This window comes from Dasypus novemcinctus, chromosome 17 (genome assembly GCF_030445035.2).
Source record: "Dasypus novemcinctus isolate mDasNov1 chromosome 17, mDasNov1.1.hap2, whole genome shotgun sequence".
NCBI classification, from domain to species: domain Eukaryota; kingdom Metazoa; phylum Chordata; class Mammalia; order Cingulata; family Dasypodidae; genus Dasypus; species Dasypus novemcinctus.
In genome coordinates, this window is record NC_080689.1 from 32,187,848 (window position 1) to 32,204,145 (window position 16,298).

At 41.1% G+C, this 16,298-nt stretch overlaps 1 long non-coding RNA gene across 1 annotated transcript; it reads right to left on the reverse strand.

Moving 5' to 3' along the window:
* Nucleotides 1-1,806: 1,806 nt before the first annotated feature.
* LOC111763612 (uncharacterized) lies at nucleotides 1,807-13,606 on the reverse strand. The gene is made up of 4 exons (XR_002796450.2): nucleotides 13,391-13,606; nucleotides 9,256-9,336; nucleotides 8,579-8,647; nucleotides 1,807-2,129 (listed from the first exon to the last, which is right to left on the reverse strand). It is a non-coding gene; the product is annotated as an uncharacterized lncRNA (long non-coding RNA).
* Between the last annotated feature and the right edge of the window lie 2,692 nt (nucleotides 13,607-16,298).

A 16,298-nucleotide genomic window follows, 5' to 3' on the forward strand; every position in this document is an offset into this window, starting at 1 on the left:
TTAGATTAATAGAAATATACTTTTGAGATTTTATATACACACCCATATATATGTGTGTATTTTTTTTAGATTTATTTATTTATCCCCCCCTTGCCTCTTACTTCCTGTCTGCTCTCTGTGTCCATTCACTGTGCATTCTTCTGTGTCTGCTTGTCTCCCTTTATTGCATCATCTTGCTGTGCCAGCTCTCCGTGGGCATGGGCCATCAGCTTTCTGTGGGCACGGGCCAGCTTGCCTTCACAAGAAGGCCCTGGGAAGCAAACCCAAGGCCTTCCATATGGTAGATGGGAGCCCAATCAATTGAGCCACATCCGCTTCCCTGTGTGCATTTTTTATACAAATTAAACCACAATGAGATACTGTTTCACATCCACTCCTTTTGTGGGTCCACAGCTAAAAGCCTGGTGGTGGGCTAAGACCATTGTTGGACAGCAGGGCCAGCAGCCTAGGAACTGTGTCTCTCAGGCACTGCATCTCACAATGGAAAGGCTTCCAGAGAGTAATGACTGCGCCTTCTTTTCCACCTTCCAACTTGCAAGCAAATTCTAACCCAGAGCCATACAGAAAAGAGACTTCTGGGAAATACAAGTTTAACCACATTGACACAGCACAAACTGTAGCATGGTATTATTGTAGCATTATTTGTTTCTGGCTATCCTGCCACAAGGCTGAGAACTTCCAGCCTTGTTTATTTTTATTTTTTATTTATTAGGCTTTTCAAAGCCAAAGGTATTATCAGCGACATTGTAGACTAGATACTTGATGAATATTTTTTGAATTAACAAATTCAAGTTGAATATATTGAAATGAATAGGCAGTGTTGTGGATTGAATTGTATCCTCTAAAAAAGATACATTCAAGTCCTAACCCCTAGTCCCATGAATGTACCCATTTGGAAACAGGATATTTGAAATTGTTATTAGCTAAAATGAGGCCAGACTGGATTAGCATGGGCCTTCATCCAGCATGACTGGTGTCCTTATAAGCAGAGGAAATTTGGACACAGTCAGTAAGAGAAACAGAGAGAGACAGACACATGACAGAGGCAGAGACTGAGTTATGCTCTCCATGGCCGCAAGCCAAGAAACACTATGTATTGCTGGCCACCCACCAGAAGCCAGGAGAGGCTTGGAATGGATTCTCCTCTTAAAGGGGAAGTACGGCCCTACCAACGCCTTGATTTTAGACTTCCAGCTTCCAGACTGTGAGACAATAAATTTCTGTTGTTTAAGCCAACTAGTCTATAGTACTTTGTTACAGCAGCTCTGGCACGTAAGACAGGCAGGGACTGAGTCTTATCCTTGCATGTGTAGTTTAGAGCACAGTACCTGGGGGCCCTTGCCTCTCAGTGGCAAATATAAAACGGATATTTGTTAATAGATGGGAATGCCCAGAGAGGCCATTTCTGAAGGAAGATGGAATACGTTTGGACCTGAGGGTATGTTTAGTTGTTTCTGTAAGGGCCTTTCCCACATGCGGGTCAACAGAAGACACCAATGCCTTTCTCTTGAAAGTATAAAAGTGAGGAGAAGGGTAACTCTATAGAATAGAGCTCTGGGACGGAGATACTGGGCCTGGCAGAACGCACTATGGCTCCCACACCAGAGAGGGCATTGCTACACCTGATGATGCCAAGCCATCATGATAGGCTTTCCTGTTGTCTAGAAGCCCATACTCAACTTTTTGGGAATTTTGTTGGGAGTCTACCTCTAAAACCAGAATAGTTTGTCCACTGGAAGAGATGTATAATTATATATGCCTTATTATTCTGACAAGTCATTTCATGGAACCCAATAAAAATTCGGATTCTCATGGACTCATTTTTTATTGGAAGGTGTGTTCTGTGGTCATTTGTAGAGATGGAAAATCATGAAACTTTTCTGCCCCCATAGTTGGAATGTGATCTGGGCTCAGGGAGAGTGAGGAGCCATGGTGGCTTCAGGCTGCCCTGCGGCTCTTCTCGTTCTGGAGCTGGACTCTGGCTCCCCAGTGAGCTGGGAGGCCTTCTTCCTCCGGGGCCACATGACATATCAAACAAAGGCAGGGGGGAAAAACTCCTTCCTGAAATCCAGAGTCTTCCTCATGCAGCAACTTCTGCCAGGCTGAGAGAAGAGCATCTCAAAATTTATCTGAAAAGGGGAGAAAAAGAGCAAGAGAAAGTCAATTAACATTTTTTAAAATGCTATAGTTATCACTGAACAAAAAAGCTCTGTCAGGGTTTGGAGTTCAAAACTATACCCTTTGGCTTCACCACTGACTAAAATGTCTTTATTCTGATCTCTTAGTACACATACACACAGAGAGAAGAGATACATATAGAAGAACCAGCTGTACTTCTTAAAAGAGCCTTAGTTTAAAAGAAACTTTTCACCTACAGTATCTTGTTTTATCCTCACATAAGATACCTGAGGTCAGAGAGGTTAAATAATTTGTCCAATGTCACACAGCTGGTAAGTGATGGAGTACTCTGACTCCAAATGATACGCTGTTTTCAGCTCATCAAAGCTGCCTCACATTCATACACAGAAGCAAAACCACTAGACAGGGTTTTTAAAAAAACATAATTAAAACAATATTTATAGGGAAGTGGATGTGGCTTAAGTGATACAGCATCCACCTACCATATGGGAGGACCCAGGTTTGATCCCTGGGACCTCCTGGTGAAAAAGAAGAAGAGAGAGCTTGCCTGCGCGGTGAGCCAGTGCCCATGCGATAAGCTAGGTGACTGCATGAGTGCCCACATGGTGAGCCAGCGCCCACACGGTGAACCAGTGCCTGTGCAAATGAGTCACGCAGCAAGATGATGATGCAACAAAAGAAAGATGAAGGGGAGAGTCAAGGTGAAGGCAGCAGAGACCAGGAACTGAGGAGAGGGAACTGACAGGGAACCTCTCTCCACAACAGAGGTCCCCAGGATAAAATCCCTCTGAATCCTAGAGGAGAAAGATGAGAAGAGAAGACAAAAAAGAGAAATAGATACAGAGGATCACACAGTGAATAGACACAGACAGCAAAAACAGCAGGGCAGGGGCGGGGTGGGGGGGGGGGGAAATAAATCTTAAAAAATAAAAAGATATGGTTCAAGCAGTTAAGTGCCTGCCTCCCACATGGGAGGTCCCAGGTTCGGTTCCCAGTGCCTGCTAAAGAAGACAAACAAAGAACAAGCAGGCATTGGGCAAAAACAACAAGCAGGCAATGAGGAAAACAACAGGCCAACAATGAGAAAAAACAACAAACAAGACAATGAGCAAAAAAACCCAGTACAAGCAGGGAGTGGATATGGCTCAAGGAGTGGAGAGCCTATCTCCCACATGAAAGGTCCGGGTTCAGTTCCCAGTGCCTCCTAAAGAAAAAACAAAACAGACAATGAGCAGAAAACGAGCGCAAAAAACGAGCAGACAGTGAGCACAAAGGACAAGCAAAAAAAAAAAAAAGAGCAAACAGACAAAAGAGCCATAGGGGGGTGGAAAATATCCCCAATATTTATAGTATGACCGCCATCGGTATGAAAACATGCTTATATGAATATATACATGTGCAAAAAAACCAGTCTGTAAGGATACAGTACATTGAAATTGATGGGGAGATTATAGGTGACATTTTTACTGTTTGCCTATCAGAATAATCTAGAGTCACACTATCCAATAGAGCTGTCTGCAGTGATGGAAATGGTCTATATCTGTGCTGTTCAATACAGTAGTCACTAGCTACATGTGGCTATTGAGTACTTGAAATGTTGTCAGTCCAAATAAAGATATGCTGCAAGTGTAAAATACTCTTTGGATTTTAAAAACTTTGTGTAAAAAGAAGAATGTGAAATAGCTCTTCAGTTATTTTTTATATTAAGTGTTAAACGATCATATATTGGATATCTTGGATTAAATAAAACATACTGTCAAAATTAAATTCCCTGTTTTTTTTTAATACTTCTAAAAATGTGGCTACTAGAAAATTTGACATTACATATGTGGCTCACGGTATATTTTTATCAAATAGCACTTGTCTAAAGTTTAAGAACATGACATTTTTCCATCAGGCAAACTTGAGTTTAATTCCCAGTCTTCACCTTTCTAGCTAGGGGGCCTTGAATGGGTTACTTAACCTTTGTTCTTTTTCAGTTGTAACATGGGTAATAATTGTACTGAGTTGAGGAGGTTATTGTGATGATTAAATGAATTGATAAGGTAAAGTCCTTATAACGGGGAGTACCTGGCATGTGTTAACAAGAATTAGTGACTATTCTTATGTTGAAATTTACTGTGATGAATGTGAATTTCTTATGTAATGAAGGTTGAAAACAATTGAAAAAATAAGGCAGTTTGGTTTTAACCAGTCAGAAGCTGAGTATTTATGTTGTTTTTAAGCCTTATAGTAATATTTGTTTTGTCATGTATTGTGTGTGTGTGGGTAAGGGAGCAGAGTCAGGGACTATTTCAGCTGACCATGTATTAGGCAATCCCTTCCTTGCCTTCTGACCCTGATCCTCCCCCTTCCATCAAGAGAGGGGGATAATTGCATCATGGTTCTCCTTGGCTGGTACAACACACCAAGTGTTCTCCTATATTTAGCCAATATGAAGTCACTGAAACTCTATGCTCACAAGATGCAATTAGTGCTTTGTTATTTGTTGCTCACATGGCTTAAATCCTGGCTGCTGTGCATAGTTTGTGTCCTTAGAGGAATTTAAAAGGACTGAAAACCTTTTGTTCCTGGGAAAACTGTGCTAGGGAGTAGGAACTGAAATCCCAAATCAATGCGTCCCCTGGAAGGAACCCTGAGGTGAATATTTGATGTCTGTCCAAGCCAGGGAAAACCAAGTTAGCAATTATCCTCTTCTTTGATGGAAGGCGGAGGACCAGGGGGAGCCGGCTAGGGAAGGAAAATTTCTATATTCTGCTCAACTGGTAAAAGCAGCACTTTTGGTCAGTGGCTCCCAATAATGATCCCAACTCTGCTTTCCTTCCAACAATCAGAAATGAGATAAGGCAGAAACACAGATCAGCTCAGCAGGGCTGGCTGCTGCGCACCGGGTGTGGTTACTATTGCCTATTGCCTGAATTTTACTCTGAGTCTTCTTCCTCTAGCTTAAGCCTCTGAACCTATGTTTGTGTGAGACTTGTATGTGTGTATCTGTAGCCATTAGGAACAATTCTTAATTTTTTTTGTTGTTTCTTAAATTTTTCCCTCACTTTGGATGACAATTACAGGAAAGATTTACTCCCATCAGAGAACCTTGCTTTGTTTTGTTTTGCATAACAAATAAAATAGTATTAGGGGACTATGCAAAGAAATAAGGCAAACATCATTGAAGATATTTCTAAGAGGATATGGAATTTATAAAAGTGTTTCATGTAGTAGGGTGAGATATTCCCAAGGCCAGGGATTTTAATCAAAACTTAGAATTAGCTGCCACATCTTTATATCCTTCAAACATTACTACTCTCTTTTTCCTTATGCCTCACTTCAAACTGATGTTCTGCTTCTAAAAATAGAGCATCTTTTGATGAAAAATAAATATCACTTGTCTAAGTGCTTAAAAAAATTGAGAAATGTATATATGAATGTGATTAAAAGGAGAAATGTTAGATTGTATATATGGTAACAGATGAAAACTTTTTAAAAAATGAACTACACTACACAGTGAACCCTAAGCTGTACCACGGACTTTAATAGTACAATTATAAAAATGTGCTGTCATCAATTTTAACAAATGTTCTACACCAATGCAAGGTGGTGGTGATGGGGTGCTGGGAATCCTATATTTTATGCATGATTATTCTATAAACCCATGACTTTTCTAACAGATAAAAAAATGAACTTGATTTATTTTTCATTAATAACGGGTTTATTAGGAAAAAATTGCACTTAAAGCAAAATATTGACAATAGTAATATTTTACCATTATTGCATCAGTTGTAACAAAGGTACCATACCAATATTTAGTGGCACCAACTGGAGTGGGGGTTATAGAAATGTTGCATTATTTAATCTTAGAAACAACCAAATTTCCTTGTCAGTTATATACTTTTACCTGACACTTCTCTGAAAATACATATAGCTAATTGCAGGTCAAACCATCTTCAGAAAAAAAAAAGAACTTTACATGAGAAGCAAGGCAAGTATTTAAAATATATTCTACCTGTAAATTAAAAGCCCTATTAAGAAGGTGAAGGTGTCTCAACAGACAGGACCTTTTGAACATCTTTTTTTTTTTTTTTTTTTTTTTAACCTTGCATTGTTGTGAAACATTTATTATAAACTATGCAAGAGCATTGACAAAATATTTCTGCTAACTATAACCCATATCTTACATTTGGTGTATTTTTCCCCCAAACTCCCTATTGTTTAAATATATTTTGATTACAGAGGTTGTGAAATTACAAATTAATCATGTACATGTGTAGAATCCCATTCAACACCCCTTCACCAACATACCACAATGTGATAGAATATTTGTTACAGTTTATGAGATAATATCAGACTATTACCACCAAACATCATCCATAGTGTACATTTGGCACACTTTTTCCATATCCTCCCATTATCAACACAGTACATCTTTGGTATTGATACAAGAATATTACAATATTTCTGTTAACCACAGTCCATAGGTTACACCAACTGTATTTTTCCCATGCATTTCCACATCCCCACCATCCTGCAATAGTGACATACATCTGCCTTAGCTCACAGAAGGACACTCTTGCATCTGTACCATCAACCACAATTCTCATCCACCTCTGGGTTCACTGTGTTATTCAATCCCTAGATTATTCTCTAGCTTTTTTTTTTTTTTTAATATTTATTTATTATTATTTTTTAAATTACATTAAAATATTTAAATATTTATTTATTATTATTTTTTTAATTACATTAAAAAAAATAAGAACATCTTGAATGTTATGTAGCTACATACGTCTATGGGATATAAATGTGTCCTTGTTGTCATAGGTATGTTTTCAGGATAGATAGAGGCCCACACAGTAGCTAACAAAATATTAAACTTCCCTCCTTTCTCAGGTAATATGGCCAAAACTTCTGGAATATATAAGCTTTGCCTAATAAAAGAAAATAGGATACTAAGTCGAGGTCTCCATTTTAATGCTTGCATTTATAAACTTTATTCCTGTAACAATGAAACTAAATCTATTTATAGTTAACACCTAAGAGTTACTTCCTGAAAACCTCCCTGTTACTCAAATGTGGCCTCTCTCTAAGCCAAACTCTGCAACATGGGACAGGACTCCTAGGGATGAGCCTCCCTGGCACTGAAGGAATATTACCAAGCATTAATCAAGGATGCATATGGAAAAAAACCTTGAACAAAAGGAGGAAATATTAAATAAAATAGAGTTTTTATGGTGAAGAGATTTTGAAGTGAGTTGTGAGGTCATTTCAGAGGTAATGCTTATGCAAATCTCAGTCAGATTTCACAAACTACCACAGTAAATGAAGTCTCAAACAAAAGTGCTTCTGAGGGTTCTAGGGATGTCCAGACACCATAGGCAAACCACATGGTCTCATGAAATCAACACCCCCAGAATGGGCTCTATCTGAGAATACAGGGAAAGATATTTCTCCAATGTAACATAGTTATACTTATTTATAAATCCCCTAACCATGATTCTTCCACTTCTTCTATTTGAACCTACAATTTTCAATTTACCTGTTAAATATATTTCTCAGAGGCTTAAAGCCTTCAGATTGTTCCCATGCCAGTTGAGCCCTGAAACCCAGCAGAGTTGTGGCCAACTCTTATCTCCAGTTCTTCAGGCCTGTCTGGCAACTAACAAAAGGTTGATGATGTACCAGCCCCATTCCAAAAGCAAGAAATATTTTCAGCTGCAAGCAAAACAATTCCATTCCTCTGCCCCATAATAACTACATCCCTTCTCAGCCTGAAGAAGTCAGAGCGGATATTGTCCCCAATCCCTCATGATTTGAACTTTATTTTGAAAAATCTTTTTTTAAACCACTGATCTTTACAGCACAGGGTATATCAAAAGTGAGTCAATACTTCAGAAAAGCATAAACAAATCCTATTTTATTTATTAACCACATAAACATGCAGATTTCAATAGGTTTAAATATTCATTTATGCATTCATTCAACAATATTTGTTGAACATCCAATAATAGCATACATTTCATTTGTATCATTCATGACTTCGTCTTTGATTTAGTAATCATAATTTTTAATACTTTTACTAGAAAAATATTTTCTAATAAAAATGTTCCCAGTATTATTCTTGCCCTCTTGCAATATTTATTTGGTGAACTTATTAAAAATTCATCCTTGGGCAACAGTAAAAAGAAAATGAAAATAATTGGATAAGCTCAGTTTCAATTTCAAGTGGCTATGACTATTAATGGTACATCATTACATCCCAATGGGCTGTGGTAAAGAGGTTATGGACAATTACCAACACATCTTTTTCCTCTCTCACAAAAGAAGCATGCAAAGAAGAGTCAGATGAATTCCTTTCAGAGGTAACCGTGAGTCAATTCACATTTATGAAAAAATAAATTATTTCAAACTTCAGCACTTTATTATTAGTAACAAGTTAATTTCCACATACCTCACACTCTGATGAGAATAGCTGTGCTGGCCAGTAACCAGTCATCAACACCTCAGTGTGAATGAAAATCTGAGAGGAGATTTGAAAGAGGTGAAGTGAGGCAGAGAGAACAAGAGAACAGTGGGTACTTGGAGTAGGGAAGGGGCAACCTGGGGAGAAAATTTCTCTAACTTTCTAATTTTGCACACAAACCCTGGTTTCAGGAATACCTTCCCTAGCAACTAGTCATAGTTTCCCCCATTAGAAAAACTGAGTTCTTTAAAATTGTGATTTATATTTTTCTTCTGTTAATTTCTATCCAAGAACCTGGTCCTACCATGATAGAAAAGGGAAGTCTGCTCTTTCTGGAAGATTTTGGATGTTGACAGTGATTATAGTGACACTTTATGATAAGTTTTAATGATTGTAGATAGGTTGGGAGTAATTATTGTTGCTATGATTTAAAAATATAAATTAATAAAAATAATAATTCCATTAGCATGATAGTTAAAAATGTGCTGCAGTATAACCGACAATAGTTTCTACTGCTATAATTATATAACACAATTTTTAAAATCTTATAAAGATGATAGATTTCACATTCCTGTGAGACAGATTATTCAATAAATGAGGAACCCGTTTGAAAAAGAAAAGGTGAATCTCACTGGTTATACAAAATACATTTTTGAAAAACCAACCTTTTGGGAAGCAGATGTGGCTCAAGCAGTTGGGTGCCCACCTACTACATGGAAGGTCCTGGGTTTGGTTCCTGGTGCCTCCTAAAGAAGATGAGCAGGACAAAAGCTGACATGATGAGCTGGTGCAGCAAGTCAACATATCAAGATAATGCAACAAGGAGACACAATGAGGAAACACGATGGGAGACACAACAAGCAGGGAGTGAAAGTGGCTCAAGCAATTGGGTGCCTCCCTCCTGTATGGGATGGTCCCAGGTTCGGTTCCTAGTGCCACCTAAAAAAAAGATGAGCAGACAGATCACACAATGAACAGAGGGCAGACAGTGAGCACAAAAAACAAGGCGTGGGAAAAAAGAAAGAAAATAAATCTTAAAAAAAAGGCTTACCTTTAAATATAAAAGAAATGAAAATTAAAATTCCAGAAGATAAACTAAGCAAATACTTTTATAATCTTGGAGTTAGGTAGCTCTTTCTAAGCAGAAACTCTCCAGGAGTTTTTAAGAAGAAACTCTCCAGGAAAAGATTTCCAATCTGGGCCATAAGTTTTAGAAAATTAAAATGTCTTTGCAGGAAAAGACATAATACAAGTTTGAAACAATACTTGGAAAAATATTTGCAATATTTATGACATGACAAAGAATAAGGTTATACATATAGAACTTGTACATATAATCACTACAATAACTTTTAGATATAAGAACAAACTAACTTATCCAATAATGGGCAAAGTACAGAGTCAAGGTCAGTCACAAGGTGGTGTTCCATATGGATATCAATAGGGGGGTGGAGAGGTTTATGCACAAGGGAGAGGCTGAGTTTTGCATAACTTAAGGATGAGACCTGTTAAATGGCCTTCATAAGAGCAGGTCTAGGCTAAATCCAGCCAGTTTCAGCAATTTCAGATAGTAACCTTTTGCTATTTTTAAAAAATAATATAAAGGCATCTATAGGTAAATAATTCCTTTTTAAAAAGATTTATTTCTTTCATTTCTTTCCCCTTCTCCCCCTCCCCCCCAATTGTCTGCTCTCTGTATACATTTGTTGTGTGTTCCTCTGTGTCCACTTGTGTTCTTGTCAGGCGGCACTGGAGATCTGTGTCTCTTTTTGTTGCATCATCTTGCTGTGTCAACTCTCTGTGTTTGCGGCACCACTCCTAGGTGGGCTGCAGTTTTATGTGGGGCTGCTCTCCTTGCACGTAGTAGCACTGCATGTAGGCCAGCTCACCACACGGATGAGGAGGCCCTGGGTACTGAACCCTGGACCTCCCATGTGATAGGCGGACACTCTATCAGTTGAGCCACATTGCTTCCCTATATTAATAATTCTTAACCCTCAGTTACAAAGGTTCAGCACAATGCCTCAATATTTAAGCTGTACTGGGTTGTTCTAGTACTACATGCTCAGGCAGTTGGAGATGGTGGGCCTTCTGTCCCCTTATTCCGGAAAAGTGTTCCCATCCCAGTTTTCTCAGATGCCCCAGAGATTGTGGAGGGTCTGGCTGCCACCCCCATGCTTGACGAGGGTGGACTTTATGCCCTGGGAATTGTGGAGAGTCTAGCCATCACCCCAATGTTTGAAGGGGGTGGAACCTTCACCCTGTGTTCAGCGAGAGCCTGGCTGTTGTGCAAGCGCTTGGAGGGAATGGGGTTGCCACTTCATCAGGTCTGGAGGAAAAACCTCATTCCATAGATGATTCTGAGACCGTGAAATCTAATGGAGCATGCCCAGCAGGGTTTCGGAATTATTTGGGACCCATGACCCCTGTATTCCTTCCAATTTCTGTCTATGGGATGGGAATATTTGTACTATGCCTGTCCCTCCTTTGTATATTGGAAGCAGATAACTTGTTCTCCAGGTTTCACAGGGCCACAGATAGAGGGGAATTGTGCCCTAGGACAGACCACACCAATAACTGATTTTGGTAAGACTTTGTACTTAGTATTGTTCCTGAAATTATTTCGGGCTTATGGTTTAACAAGTGACTTAAATAAAGCATGATAGGGGAAGTCGATTTGGCTCAACTGATAGAGCATCCACCTACCACATGGGAGGTCCGTAGTTCAAACCCCGGGTCTCCTTGACCCGTGTGGAGCTGGCCCATGCACAGTGCTGATGTGCGCAAGGAGTGCCCTGCCACACAGGGGTGTCCCCTGCGTAGGGGAGCCCCACGCACAAGGAATGCGCCCCATAAGGAGAGCCGCCCACTGCCAAAGAAAGTACAGCCTGCCTAAGAATGGCCGGCACACATGGGGAGCTGACATAACAAGATGAGGCAACAAAAAAAAACACAGATTCCTCGTGCTGCTGATAAGGATAGAAGCGGTCACAGAAGAACATACAGCGAATGGACACAGAGAGCAGACAACTGCGGGTTGGGGAAGGGAAGAGAAATAAATAAATAAATAAATAGAAAGAAAGAAAGAAAACACATAGCAAGAACAGTCAACTAGATGTGGAAGAAATAAGAGATGACTTCCAGAAAGAACTGATTCTTAACTGGAGACCTGAAGAATGGAGAATAGGAATTAACCAGAAGAAAAGGGTAGGGGAAGGTTTAACCAGCAGAGAAAATTGCATGTGCAGAACATTGCAGCCAGAATAATCCTTCCAGATTACACTTTTAATGTGTCAACCCAAACCCTCACACAGATCCTGTTGGTGTTTCTCTCTCCTTCCTTGCTGGTAGAAACCTCCTCCCATGAGCCAGGCTGCAAAATCTTCCCAGATTCCCTTCAACTAAGATTTGGGCATGTAGCCTAATCATGGCCAGTGGCACCTGATGTCAAATCTGTTTGGGGATTTCTGGGGAAAGTTTTCCTCCATAGTAAAGCAGGGTACATGGGAGGAAACAGATCTTTCTTTGGCTAGATATGTCTCTGGGTGATGCCTGGGTTTAGGCAGTCATCTGTGACTATCAGCCAATAAGCCTAAGGACAAGTCCAATTGTAACCAAGGTTTAAGAATAAATAATTATGATTATTAAATCATTATATAGATGCCTTCATATTATAAAATAGCAAAAGGTTAACACCTGAAATTACTGAAACTGGCTAGTGTAGTCCCACCCATTCACAATTATTCTAGACTCAACCTCACCTTTGGGGATGCTTACTTTGTAATGGTAATTCTAGATTGTGCTCGCCCTTGTGTATACTTCCTATTGGGATCCTAACCACTCTACCCACCTCTGTCTAATATCTATATGAAAGATGTTGTAACCGACCTTGTTCTGTATATCCCTAAACTAACTCCTTGTGCCTGACCCTGGTTTGCTACCCTACTCCCGTCTGTCCTGTTCAGCCCCTTAACGTTTATTAATGAAGGAAACTTTGTTCAGTTCATCCCAATTATTCACTGGCACTCTGATGTTATAAAATATTAGAATTTCTGCAGATCAGGGAGGCACTTTGGGGCCATGAGGCCATTGTGCTCCATTGTTTGCACAACCAATAAAACTTTCTCTCTTTGAAGGTGAGACCAGCGCCACAAATCCCATTTAGAACTCTGAGGTCAAGGAGAAGCCCCAGATAACCCCAAACAGGTCTCCTCATTGGCCCTGAGAGCTAACAGGTTGTCTGATTGTAAGGCAACCAATCAGAACAGCAAAGAGCTGGGGCCCCTCCCCAACACTATGAAGGGCAAGGAGGAAAGGTTTTAAAAGGCCTAATCTGGGGCCCCCACATGCGTGACTCCCCCTGCAGGAGGCCCACATCCTTGTCTAGGACCTGTACTCTTTTCTTGTTCTTAGTAAATTCTTTACTCCCTTGCCTGCCGTATGGGGTATCCCTTAAATTCTTTGATGAGGCACGAGCTAAGAACCTAGAAGCCCAAAACTCAGAGCCTCCTGCTAACATCTCAGGAATTGGCTTTACAGATGCAACAGTAAGAAGGAACCTGCTTGTCTTCATATCACAATAGGTTAAAGATTGTGAAAAGGAAAGGATTCTTCCTGATGATATTGACCACCCAGAACTACTCCAGAATTCCCTGTTTTTGGTTTTCTTGTTACATGAGATAATAAATATTCTTATTGTTCAAGTCACTTCTAGTTGGGTATTGCGCAACTTGTAGCAAAAAAAAAACGCAACCCTTCAATAGCTTCCCATTATTTTTAGGATAAAAATAATGTCCTTACCGTGGCCTACAAGGCCCTTCTAGATCTGCGTGAACTGTGCTTCCTCATGTCCAGCATCACTCGCCTTCTTTCAGCTCTCCGCCCAACACAAGGCTTTTGTACATCTGTTTCCCTGTCTAGAATCCCTTTCCTTCCCTCCTTCACCTAGCTAACTCCTACTCCTCCTTCAGATCTTCTTTCCTTCCCCGGGACAAGTTTGTCAGGCTTCCCTGACCAGACCCGGGACCCTCTGGTATGTACTCAAGGAGCCTCTTGTGGCTCTTATCACCTGGTGCAGGTGGTTACACTTTCCCCAGAGACACTCTGTGCACCCTGGGGCAATTGACTTCTGCTTGAGCCTCAGTGTCCTCGTGGTAGCCTGGGGCTTGTTTATACGTGTGACATAACTTACCACCCTCTTTCATGAGAGGAGCATGCACCCAGGGAGCCAGTGCTCCTTCACCCTGTGCCCAGGGGATGCTCAGCTTAGATCAGGGGAGTTGGGGCTAACCTGCAGATCCCCTAGCAAGAAAAAGAATTACTTATCAGACACTGAGCTTTTGCGGTGGTTTGCCACACAGCAAAAACTGGTTAATTCAAAACAAAGTGGGTTTGGATTTGGTTTTGGTTTTAGCAACTTAAAAGTCAATTGTTCATTTTCCTTTTGTGGATTATTTACAGGAGAAAAAAGTAACACACAACTGACCTTCCCCTAACCTGCCCCCCGCCCCCCGCCCCCCGCCCCCAGCACATTTCTGGGACATCTCCCAGCATGCCAGTGGTGTAATGCAGAAAGCGCCATAGCCTCATTTTCACGTAAGCCTGACAGGAAAGTAAATTAGGACGGTCACAGCCTGTACCCCCTCCCCCACTGTCACAGTGAATCCCAAAGCAAGACAGAAAATGCAGTGGCCCTTTGTTATTAGCATACCCATGACACTGCTTCTCCCTTCAGAGACTGGGAATTGGTATTATCAAGGGACCCCAGCATTGGGAATCCTTTCCTCACATGCTTTTAGTCATAATTTTTTTCCAACGAGTGTTCATGGTGCCTGAGTCCTTTTATAAAAGGATTGTTCTCAGAAGAAAGCCAGCAGGGACAATATCATACATCCAAAGGCCCGGATTACACAGACCTCGTTTTTCTTTGAGGTCCGGGAATAGTTTTCTCTGTGCGTTTTTCTTCCCCCTCCCTGCACCTTCTCCCCAGATCCCACCCGTCTTCACCAGCTCTGAGGTCGGCATCTCCGCAGCTCTGATCCGCCGCGCTATTGCGGACGCTCTCCTCAAGGTGGCAGTAGAGAGCCGCTCCCTGGTCAGCACGCTTACGTCATCTTGTTTACCCGGCTCCAGGTCATTTTTAGATCTAAGATCACAGGATGTTAATTGAGCCAATGATTTCCCATTCGTTTTGGCAAAAGGCCCTCCCTGTGGGCGTCCGGACAAGCAAGATGTCCTTCTTGAATTTTGCTACAGGGAGTGTTTATTTGCAAACACTTGGAATATCATCTTCAGGAGATGGAAACCTGCACTGTTGCTCTGTACTATGGATTTTTCTTTGTCACTTTAGTTTTGGAGCCGGGTCAAGGGTGGTGTTAACTAGGGAGAGAGGAAGGCTAGATGTTACAGTGGTGTCTGGAAGGCATCGCCAGAACCAGCTGAGAGCCTTCGGAGGGAGCCTGCCTTTTTATTATACTTCTCTTTTCCCTTATGAAATAAGTACTCAGCAGGAAAACATTTGGACTTTGAAACTTTGAGGGATAAGGAATGCTGCTGATTTTGTCCAGCTGTGTCCTAGTTTTGTTCTTTGTATGGAGAAACCCCGAAGCTCAGGGTCTAGGAAGCCCCTGCCTCAGATGCCCCCACCCAGAAATTGGATCTGAATCTCTCACAGCCGTAAATGACTCTTTTCCCAGACTGGAAATTTTCAGTGCAACAGCAACAAGCATCCACTGTTCCTCATTTGTTAGTCCCACATTATGGTTGAGGGAAAGTGAGGCACAGAGAAGCTAAAGGGCCTAGCTTACTCTCTTATCTTCAGGCCCTGCCCAGTATTGGCAAAAGTAAAAACATCAGAAGCACTGGGGTTTCTGCTCTTCCTGCGGCAACTTTGGAGGGTGGGGGGATGGAAGGAACTGGGGGTTTGTCTACGATTGTACAAAAGACAAAACAATAAAATCCCTCATTTTGGCAATCCTTTTCATGAAGGGGGTAAAAGTATCTTGTGCTAAGGAGAAGAAAGATGGTAAAAATAAATGCACCTTACGATTTTTTATTTTAAGTGCCTGTTCCTTCCACTCCAACTCCCATCTAATCCTTTTACACGCCGCTGCCACCACGTGAAAACCAGCTCCCAGAGAGGGCAAGGTCCCTCTCTCTCCAGTAGAATGCAATCCACTGGAGTAACCACTCCAGCCTCAAGAGATAGATGGTTCTCATGCAGGCAGGAAAGAATGAAAGTTCGATTCAGCTCAATTCAACGACCATTTCTTGTGCTCCTAATCTGTGTCAAATACTCAGAAAGGCAATATAGGTTATAAAAACATGAAAAGACATGACTCTCACCACTGTGGACTTTTGAGTCTAGTAGAGTTTATTACTAAGGGAGTTTTCTGTTCCTTTTGTAAAGGACATAATGGAAAAAGAGTTGAATGAGACATTACAATAGAGGGAGAATGTCAGGTAAATGGCTTGGAAAAACATTGCACTTTGCTTTGGTGGTAGAGTGGTGTTGGGCTTAGGGCCTGGGAACAATGGCAGAGCTGCTGGCTGGAGAACAGGATCCCCACACTATAGGCACTCAGGGGCTCCAGGGCGGCTGAGAGAGGCTGAAGGAGAAGGGAGAACTCTGCTTGCTCAGAGGTCAAATGGTGTATTAAGGGGCAGGAATTTGGAGCCACAAAACTAGGGAACTCTGCAAAGAAAGTTT